This window comes from Nicotiana sylvestris, chromosome 12, assembly GCF_000393655.2.
Source record: "Nicotiana sylvestris chromosome 12, ASM39365v2, whole genome shotgun sequence".
In the NCBI taxonomy this organism is placed as follows: domain Eukaryota; kingdom Viridiplantae; phylum Streptophyta; class Magnoliopsida; order Solanales; family Solanaceae; genus Nicotiana; species Nicotiana sylvestris.
In genome coordinates, this window is record NC_091068.1 from 145,742,521 (window position 1) to 145,753,311 (window position 10,791).

The window sequence follows — 10,791 nt, forward strand, 5'->3', positions numbered from 1 at the left end:
CTTGAGGAGTTGTTATCAAAGGGGTTTATTAGACGAAGTGTGTCGTCTTGGGGTACACTAGTGTTATTTGTGAAGAAGAAGGATGGGACTATGCGAATGTGCATTGATTACCGCCAGTTGAACAAAGTCACCATCAAGAACAAATATCTATTGCCTCATATCGATGGCTTGTTTGACCAGTTGCAGGGTGATAGGGTGTTCTTCAAGATTGACTATAGGTCAGGGTATCATCAGCTGAAGATTCGGGACTCAGATGTTCTAAAGACTGCATTCCGGACTAGATATGGCCATTATGAGTTCCTGATGATGTCCTTTGGCTTGACTAATGCCCCAGCAGCATTCATGGACTTGATAAACAAGGTATTCAGGCCTTACATTGATTCATTTGTCGTCGTCTTCATTGACGACATCTTGATATACTCCCATAGCCTGGGGGAGCACGGGCATCATTTGAGGTAGTGCTTCAGACCTTGCGAGAGCATAAGCTATATGCTAAGTTCTCCAAGTGTGAGTTTTGGCTGGAGTTAGTGGCATTCTTAGGGCATGTTGTGTAAGTAGAGGGTATTAAGGTGGATCCTAAGAAGATTGAGGTAGTTCAGAGTTGGCCACGTCCTACTTTGGTGACCGACATTAGGTGTTTCCTAGGGTTAGCAGGTTACTACAGAGGATTCATGCAGGGTTTTTCATCTATTGCATCACATCTGACTAGACTGACCCAGAAGGGTGCTCCTTTCCATTGGTCCGATGATTATGAGGCGAGCTTTCAGAAGCTCAAAATATCCTTGACTACAACACCAATTCTTGTGTTGCCTTCTTGTTTAGGGATGTATATGGTATATTGTGACGCTTCACGTGTTGGATTGGGATGTGTATTGATGCAGGAGGGGCGAGTTATTGCCTATGCTTCACGCCAGCTGAATATTCATGAGAAGAATTATCCTGTGCATGATCTAGATTTGGCCGCGATCGTTCATGCTCTTAAGATATGGAGGCATTATCTGTATGGGGTGCCATGTGAGGTTTATATGAATCATCTCAGCTTACAACATTTGTTCAAACAGAGGGATCTTAATTTGAGGCAGCGCAGATGGCTTGAGTTACTGAAGGATTATAGCATCACCATTCTTTATCATTCGGGCAAGGCAAATATGGTCGCGGATGCCTTAAGCAGAAAAGTAGAGAGTATGTGTAGCTTGATATTCATTCCAATAGAGGAGAGACCCCTAGCTTTGGACATTCAGTCCTTGGCTAACAAACTTGTGAGGTTGGACATTTCGGAGCCCAGCCGAGTTCTTGCGTGTGTTGTTGCTCAGTCTTCATTATTAGGGCATATCAAGGCCCGACAATTCGATGATCCACATTTGGCGGTTCTTAGAGAGACAATCATTTAGGGAGGTGCCAAAGAGGCTTCTATTGGCGAGGATGGTGTTTTGCGACTCCAAGGTCGTCTATGTGTTCCTAATTTTGATGGTCTGAGGGAGAGGATTCTATAGAAGGCACACAGTTCGCGGTATTCCATTCATCCAGGGGCTACGAAGATGTATTGTGACTTGAGACAACATTATTGGTGGCGGAGGATGAAGCAGGACATAGTGGAGTATCTGGATAGGTGTTTGAATTACCAGCAGGTCAAGTATGAACACTAGAGGCATGGTGGCCTACTTCAGCAGATGCCTATACCAGAGTGGAAGTGGGAGCGGATTACCATGGATTTCGTAGTTGGGTTGCCGCAAACTTTGTGAAATCTTGATTCAGTGTGGGTCATTGTTGACAGATTGACCAAGTCGGCACACTTTATACCGGTGGTGACTACTTATACTTCGGAGAGACTGGCTCAGATTTACATTTGGGAGATAGTCCGATTGCATAGTGTGCCTATTTCTATCATATCAGATAGAGGCCCTCAATTTACCTCGTATTTTTGGAGAGCTATTCAGGGTGAGTTGGGGACCCGCGTGAAACTTAGCATAGCATTTCATCCATAGACCAACGGGCAGTCGGAGCGGACAGTTCAGATTTTGGAGGACATGCATAGAGCATGTGTGATTGACTTTGGAGGGCAGTGAGATCAGTTCTTGCCCTTGGCGGAGTTTGCGTACAACAACAACAATCAGTCCAGCATAGAGATAGCTCCATACGAGGCTTTATATGGTCGATGTTATCGTTCTGCTTTCGGGTAGTTGGAGCCTATTGAGGCTAAGTTATACGGAACAGATTTGGTACAGGATGCCTTGGACAAGGTAAAGTTGATTCAGGAAAGGCTTCGCACAGCTCAGTCCAGACAGAAGAGCTACGCGAATCAGAAGGCGTGTGATGTATCATTCATGGTTGGCGAGAAGGTTCTCTTGAAAGTCTTGCCAATGAAAGGCATCATGAGGTTCAGGAAGAAGGGCAATCTGAGCCCTAGATTTATTGGCCCCTTTGAGGTGTTGAGATGAGTTGTGGAGGTCGCTTACGAGCTTGATTTGCCCCCCCAGCTTATCGGGAGTTCATCCGGTTTTTTCATGTATCGATGCTTCGGAAGTATCATGCCGACTTGTCCTATGTGTTGGACTTCAGTACTATTCAGCTGGATGAGAGTTTGGGTTATGAGGAGGAGCCAGGTCCCATTATTGATAGGCAGGATCGCCAGTTGAGGTCTAAGAGGATTTCTGCGGTAAGGGTCCGGTGGAGGGACCAACCAGTCGAGGAGGCGACTTAGGAGTCCGAGGAAGACATGCAGAGCAGATATCAACATATATTCAGCATCTCAGATACCTTTCTATGTCTGTTTGAGAACGAACGTTTGTTTAAGATGTGGAGAATGTAATGACCCGACCGTTCATTTTGCCCTTCAGAACCCTATTCCGCTAAATAAAACTTCTCGCGCCTTTTTTAACTAATTTACGACTTGTGGGGATGGTTGGTTCGGGATTTGGAAGAGTTTGGAGTGAAATATGCTCATTTGATTCCTAAGGATTTTCTTGAAAGGCTAAGTTTGACTTTGGTCAACATTTTGAGCAAACAGACCCTATTTCGTGATTTGATGGTCCTAGAGCGTCCGTAGGAAAATAGGAGACCTGGGCGTATGCCCGGAATCGAATTCCGAGGTCCCTGGCCCAAGTAATGAATTTTTATTAGAAATTGTTGAACTGAAATTCTAAGGATTTAAATAAACTAATTAATGATTGATTCCATGGGTATCGGGCTCGTATGTTGGTTCTGTAGCCCGATACGGTTCCAATATATCATTTAAGACTTGCCCGCAAAATTTGGTGTCAATCCGTGTAGTTTTAGGGCGTTTCAGCTCGTTAGAGGAAAATTAAGAACTTGAAGTTCATAAGTTTGAATCATTTAGTTTTAGGGGTTGACTCTAAGATTTAGCGTTGTTTCGGGCATTCTGAAGGTCCGAGGAGGTCTGTCTCATGATTTCAGACTTTTCGGTATGTTCGGGCAGGGCCCGAGAGCCCCGAGCATCAAACGGACGAGGTTCGAGTGAAGCTGGGAATTTGGAGAAGTGCTGAAGCATCTGCTTCTATCATAATCGCACATGCGGTTGGTCGACCGCTGGTGCGAGACCGTAGAAGCAATCGTAGCCTCGCAGATGCGGCCCAAAGCTGGCCAGGCCAAACCACATAAGTGGCTACGTAGATGTGGCTTCAAGATCGCAGAAGCGATCCTAGCCATTTTAGCCAATTCCGCAGATGCGGTCTCCTCTCGTAGATGCGGAAACTGCTGAAGTAGTGAACTTCATTTAAGTCAAGCTCCAGCCATTTTTGATCATTTGGCACACGAGTATTGAGCTATTTTGGAGCTCTTCAGAAGGGATTTCCACATAGCATCGTGAGGTAAGTTCATCCCCCTTATTTATAAGTTTAACACTCAGGTTTTGGGTAGATTAACACCGCAAGATTTGGAGAAATCAAGGGGTTAGAGATAGACCTAGGGTTTTAAACAAACTTAGATTTTACCATGAAATTGGCTTTGAAATGAATTAGAAATCATATATTATTGATCCTTAGGTTATAGAGAACAACTTCCTTCGAAAAATTTCGGAATCCGGGCACGTGGGCCCAGAGTCGAGTTTTAGGAAACTTGTGGTAAGGGATGGGAAATTGCTTAAATAGTTAGAATACGATTTTGTGAGCTTATATTGATTAGTTCCTACATCATTTAACTAGTTTTGGATCGTTCGGCTCTAAATTGAGGGTTTGGACCCGTTCTTGGTATTGGAAGTGCACTTTGGAGCAAGGTGAGTCTCCTTTCTAACCTTGTAAGAGGGAATTGTCCCCATATGTGTAATAATTGAGTAATTTGCTACTAAATGTGGGGGTTACGTACACACTAGGTGACGAGAGTCCGCGTGTATCTACTATTATGTTAATTATCCGGGTAGTCTAGGACCCGTATCATGCTATGTTTGTGAATGCCTCTATATTTTCATGCTAATGTAATCACTTAGGACATGCTAGAGATTTGGAAAGGAATATAAGCGAATGTATACACATGTTGGACACTTGTATGAATTTACTTGGAAATAAATGTGCATTCATGTGTTTCTTGATATAAATTATGGATCGGGCCGATCGCCTCGGTAGAAATAGATACATCTATAGTTCGCGCCATTCGACCCTCTGGCAGTGCACAGTTTATTTTCTGTTGCATCGGGCAGTCAACCTCAGCATAATGTGCATATGATATCTATGTGAAATCTTATCCATTACTTGACCTACTAAATATTTGAAATGTAAATGGCTAATTGTAAAATTGTTAAGAACATGACTTATTAGCTCTTGCTACAAACTGTTGATTATTTGTGACTCCCTTGCTTAGCGTAACACTTCATTATATTATTTGACCTTAGTAAGTATCTAGTTGACCTCTCGTCTCCACTTCTTCGAGATTAGACGCGATACTTACGGGGTACATATTGTTTATGAACTCATACTACAATTTTGTACTTAATTATACAGGATCTGAGGCAAGTACATCTGGCTATCAGTCTGGTGCGCGCCCCTGATTCATACTACGAGACTTACACGATGAGCTGCCCCTTCCTGTGCCATTCAGCAGCTTGATTGAGTCTCTCTTTATTTATTTTTGTTGTCTATTCTATTTCGGACAGTAGGATGGATTTATTCTTTTGTATATTCTACTAGTTGCCCACAACTTGTGACACCAGGTCTTGACACTCACATTAGTAGACGTTTCTTTTGGGTTGTATAATCATTATCGAATGTTGCATATTATCACCTGTTTTGATTGAAAATTAAGATATGTTTTAACTATTTTGGGTAAGTAAAATAAGAATTTACTAATACTTTCGCGTTGTCTTGCCTGACAATGGTGTTGGGCGCCATCACGATCTGTTATGGAAATGGGTCATGACAATTAGTTTAAGGAAATAAAACAAAGAGTTGGAACAGCTAGAGGAAAATTGGCTCTAGATTGGAAATATCCATACATGGTAATAAGGGTACTGCCAAAAAGAGTGTTGTACTTGGAAAATATCGAAGGAAATGTCCTGAACAACTGTCAATGCAAATGCAGCCAAAAGGTACTATGTTGGATCCTCTATATAACAAATGTTCCCCGATTGGGATGAAGAAGGTTTTTATTCTCGCTACCCAAACACTACTAACCATTTGCAAACCATTTGAACTGGTTACTTTTCTTTGATTACCCTCTTTAGAACCTGAAAGTGTTATTGAAAAAAGAAATTCAAAAAAAATGAGATGAAAAGTGAAAAAAAGGAGGAGAAAAAGAAAGATACAAAAAAAGGAAGAAAAGACCAAAAAAAAAAGAGAGAAAAAAGGAAAGGAAAAAGAAAGAGAAAACAAAACAAAACATAAAAACAAAAGAAAATCAAAAACAAAGTTTCTTGAACTACGTTCGACTTGATTCCGAAAGGATATATAGGTAGCCTCTCTTTGGGGTTCAGTCACACCAAAATAAAAATCCACATTTCCCCCAAAGTTGAAACTGGGGCAGATTTTATAATGGTTCGGCGATGATCCCGCCTGAATGGTTCCAAAGTTGTAATTCAGTCCAAATCATTTTTACCCAAATCCTTTCAAGTCCTTCCGATCAATCGGCGAGAATGTCCAAGGATCGGAGAATGCAGCTACTTGGATTTGATACAACAAAATGAGAGAAATAAAATGAGTGTCTTATTGGTGAAAACCGGGCACCGTAAGGCCATGGTAAGCAAAGAAATAAAATGACAGAGTCTTAATGGTGAAAACCCACACAAGCACCGTGAGACAACAGTAAGTAGAGAAATTACAAATGAGAGAGTCTTGTTAGTGAAAACTCACAAAGAGCACGATTAGGCGATGGTGAGAAGAGAAATAAGAGAGGTCATCTCGTGAAAACCCGCAAAGGGCGCCCATGATCGAAAAGAAGATCCTCACAACCATCGGCATCAACAGAGTCCTGGCAAGGTTTCTCGATTTTGAGGCAAAAGTTGTGATGAATTTCTGAGAGTTGGACGGTTTACACAGATCAAACATCCAGTCCAAAAGGCATATCATGTTGATTGAAGTCCACATGTACTCCAGATAAGTCCCTCTTTCCTTTCCCCAAAAGGGCCACATCTTGTTTAAACTCATTCTCCATTCCTTTGTTTGTTTTCTTTCAATCCCTTTCGGTCTAACTCTATTCCGAAACTAAGACTAAGAAAAGATAGCAAAATTGATTTACAGGGCTTTCGTTTGATACGAGCTCATGTGCAAAAAGGCACCCAGCCTCGTCAGGGGCATCAAATCGACCTCGACTGGCCATGGTGGACGATGCTTCGAATTCAAAACTCTCGGAAGGAGAAAATCAAATTAAAGTGCCTATAAATGCAAATGAAGTTGAAAAGGTTGAGTCCCATGTAGCTAACCGTCTCGGCAAAGGTTTGAAAAGTCAAGGTACCCAAATGATCTGAAATTGAAGTTGGAAGAAAGAAGCCAGAAATGAGAGGCCTATGAAGGCGAAATAAAGTTTTAAAAGGTTAAGTCCCACGCGGCTAGCCTTTGCGACAAAGTGTGAGGAGCCAAAAGTCTCCCAATGCTCCGAAGTTTTTTATAAAAAAAAAAAAAAGAAGAAAAAAAGAGAGAGACAAAAAAGGGAAGTCAAAAGAGAAAGGCCTATAGAAGCAAAATAAAGTCGAAAAGGTTGAGTCCCATCGACCAATCGTCATTGCAAAATCTGAAAAAGCTAGAGCTTCTCTAAGGTCAGAAATGTTGCCGATATTCAGGAAGCAACCAGTTGCAGTTGAAAGGGCCGAGATCATTGAAATAATCAAGGCCACAAAACCAACCACCATTTCAAACTAACAATTGTTCTTTGTTTGAAAACATGAAACAGGTGCAATCCAAAGCAATCTTGCAAGAAGCAGGTGCAACCAAAAAGAAACTGCGCAAGGGCTAGAAACAACTTTGCAGTAACAATCCATAAAGGGAAGTCCCCTCCAAAATTCTTTCCCTCATTTACTTATTCTATGAAATAAAAGAAAAAAAAGAACAAAAATGGAAAAAAAAAAAGATAAGAAGAAAAACTTCAAAAACATGGCAGCCTAGGGTCCCCAATCTCTAGTTACGTTTTTTTCCAATATAGGGTCTCCACTCCCTAATCGTTTTTCCAATATAGGGTTTCCACTACCTAGTTGATTTTTTTTAGGCATAGGGTCTCCACTCCCTAGTCTGCTTTTCCAATTTAGGGTCTCCACTCCCTAGTTGATTTTATTTTAGGTATAGGCTCTTCACTCCCTAGTCTGCTTTTCCAATATATGGTCTCCACTCCCTAGTTGAATTTATTTTAGACATAGAGACTCCACTCCCTAGTCACTTTTCCAACATAGGGTCTCCATTCTCTAATTGAAGTTATTTTATACATAGGGTCTCCACTCCCTAGTCACTTTTCCAACATAGGGTCTACACTCCCTAGTTGAAGTTATTTTAGACATAGGGTCTCCACTCCCTAGTCTGCTTTTCCAACATAGGGTCTTCACTCCCTAGTTGAATTTACTTTAGACATAAGGTCTCCACTCCCTAGTTGAATTTATTTTAGACATACGGTCTCCACTCCCTAGACACTTTTCCAACATAGGGTCTTCACTCCCTAGTCTGCTTTTCCAACATAGAGTCTCCACTCCCTAGTTGATTTTATTTTAGGCATAAGGCCTCCACTCGCTAGTCTGCTTTTCCATCATAGGGTCTCCACTCCCTAATTGATTTTATTTTAGGCATAGGGTCTCCACTCTCTAGTCTGCTTTTCCAACATAGGATATCCACTCCCTAGTTGAAGTTATTTTAAGTATAAGGTCTCCACTCCCTAGTCACTTTTCCAACATACGGTCTCCACTCCCTAGTTGAATCTATTTTAGATATAGGGTCTCCATTCCCTAGTCACTTTTCCAACATATGGTTTCCACTCCCTAGTTGATTTTATTTTAGGCATAGGATCTCCACTCCCTAGTCACTTCTCCAACATAGGGTCTCCACTCCCTAGTAGAAGTTATTTTAGACATAGGGTCTCCACTCCCTAGTCTCTTTTTCAACATATGGTCTCCACTCCCTAGATGATTTCATCGTAGATGTAGGGCTCCACTCCCTAATCTCTTTTCCTCAAGGATACACAATCCTGATTTTATTGCTTTCAATAAAGAAGTAGTTTAGATTTTTGTTACAATAATTCACGAAATTTTCCTAGTAAAAACTGGGGCAAAAAAATTTCATTCGTTTGTTTGTTTTGGTGCCTAAGCAGGTTTTTACCTTGAGGCACAAGTTTCGAAGTGACCAAAAGAAGAAGTCTCGATTCAAATAAAAGAAAAGAAAAATAAGAAAAAGAAGTGAATCCAAAGTGCAGAAGAGGAGAAAAGATGTGGACTGCTCAAGACATAATTGAGGTCACAAGCTCTACATGTCCCGTTTTGATCTGAAAAAGCTGAAGAAGATTGAACCAACACCTGCAATTAACAAGCATCAAGATTCAGATCAGAGTCCACATGAAGAACCAACCAAGACTCAAGATCAAGCTTCAGAACACTCATAGATAGGAATCTTGTAACTCGTAGCTGATAGGCTTAGCTAGTCTTTTTCATTTTTGATTTTGATGTAATAATAGGACCACAGACCGGAACCTCGACGGAACGGAACCTTACTCGGCTCTCCACCTCGGTACACTCCATCACCTCATTCACTTCTGAACTACACGTGGCCTGATTCCTTTATAGCCAAGGATATGTAGGCAGCTCATATACCTGGGCTCGGTCACAATCTTTTACCCATATTTCTTTTCTTTTGAATAAGTGTCGGGTCAGAAATCAATTACGTCGCTTACTTGTTTCTTTGCTCAAAAAACAATTCGTGTTTCCAAGCAAAGAGGGCAGCTGTAAGCACGTAATTTTTTACCCGCACAATTTTTAAGTTTGTTGTAGTATTTTAAATATTTACTTGAGTTATTATAGATTTTTAATCCATTTTTTACTACAACTTTATTAGTTTAATTTTATTGTTTTAGTATTTAAAAATTAAAATAAATTCAAAAATAGTTTCAATTTTTATGTTTAGTTTTATTTTAGTAGTTTATTTTTGATTAATTAAGAGTGATTTTTATATTTTTTATAAGTGCATTACATTGTTTTAGAATTCCTACATATTTAAGCCCAGCAAGACAAAGACCTATTTTTTCCAACCCATTAACCCACTTAAGTACAAGATTTAATCATAGCCATCGATTTCCCTTCAATCTAATGGCACATGTCAATTCTTATACCTATATTTAAACCCAATTATAAATAAACTCTACCAATCTACAAATCTCCTAATTCCTAAACACAAAAAAGCTGGAAAACGACAGCTGCTCCCTTTCCTTCAAAAACACCCAACGGCTGGACCTCCACCCACGGAAAAATCCCAACGACACACGTACATAGAAAGGGACGTGACAGTGAGGGAAAAGGGATCTGAGGATTAAAAAAAAGAGATTAAGAGAATTGGGGGAAAACGGCAAAGAAGGGGATGAGAATTGAACAAAGAAATGGAGGAAACAATTGAGTGGGGAGCAGACTTTAAAAAGAAAAGAGGAGCAGCAGTTGGCAACAAAAAAAAAAAACGCACCTATCTCCTTCTCCGAACAAAATGGAGTAGCTTTTTACACCAAAGTTTCAGCCACAAAAACTCCACAAATCTCCATTAAAAACAGCCCCTTTGCGCACACAAAATGGCGGAGTTGCCGGCGAGATAGGTTTTTCGTCGAGGTTCGATTGAGATCATTGCTCTTTTTTTACGGTTTGAGGTTTGAGTTCCAATTTGTTCATAAAGGTCTGACTCTAACTCTATTTGTTATTCAATTTTCAGATTTGTTTCTGGTGATGCCATCTATGGAATCTTTGTTCGATTAGCTATCATTTTAGTTCTTTATTGATTTTCTCTGTTTCATTAAGGAGGACTAGATTATCGTTTGGTTTATGTAATTTTTTGAGTAGTAGGCTTTACGTGGCTAAATTTGGTTAAATGCTTAGGCTCGGAATAACTCCTGATGTTACTACGTTTAATAAGATTTTATGTATGCTTTGTAAGAAGGGGGTGTCCAAGAAAATTAAAGGTTTCTTTTCTTAATAAGATTATGAAAAGAGGACTGTTTACAAATCTTTTTTGCATATAATGTCTCGAGCTCTAGTATAGAGTATAGAAATTGGAATTGGAAGGTGGTGTTGTATATTCAGTATTTCTGTTTAACTGAGTTTGGAAAATGTATTGTACTGGATCGGAGTGTATGATTCCAAATTTCTCTTATAAAGGAATTGTGGAACCTTTTAACTGA

At 40.3% G+C, this 10,791-nt stretch overlaps 1 long non-coding RNA gene across 1 annotated transcript; it reads left to right on the forward strand.

Moving 5' to 3' along the window:
* The first annotated feature begins 9,791 nt into the window (after positions 1-9,791).
* On the forward strand, positions 9,792-10,791 carry LOC104225920 (uncharacterized). Its single transcript, XR_710694.2, has 2 exons — positions 9,792-10,225; positions 10,326-10,791. It is a non-coding gene; the product is annotated as an uncharacterized lncRNA (long non-coding RNA).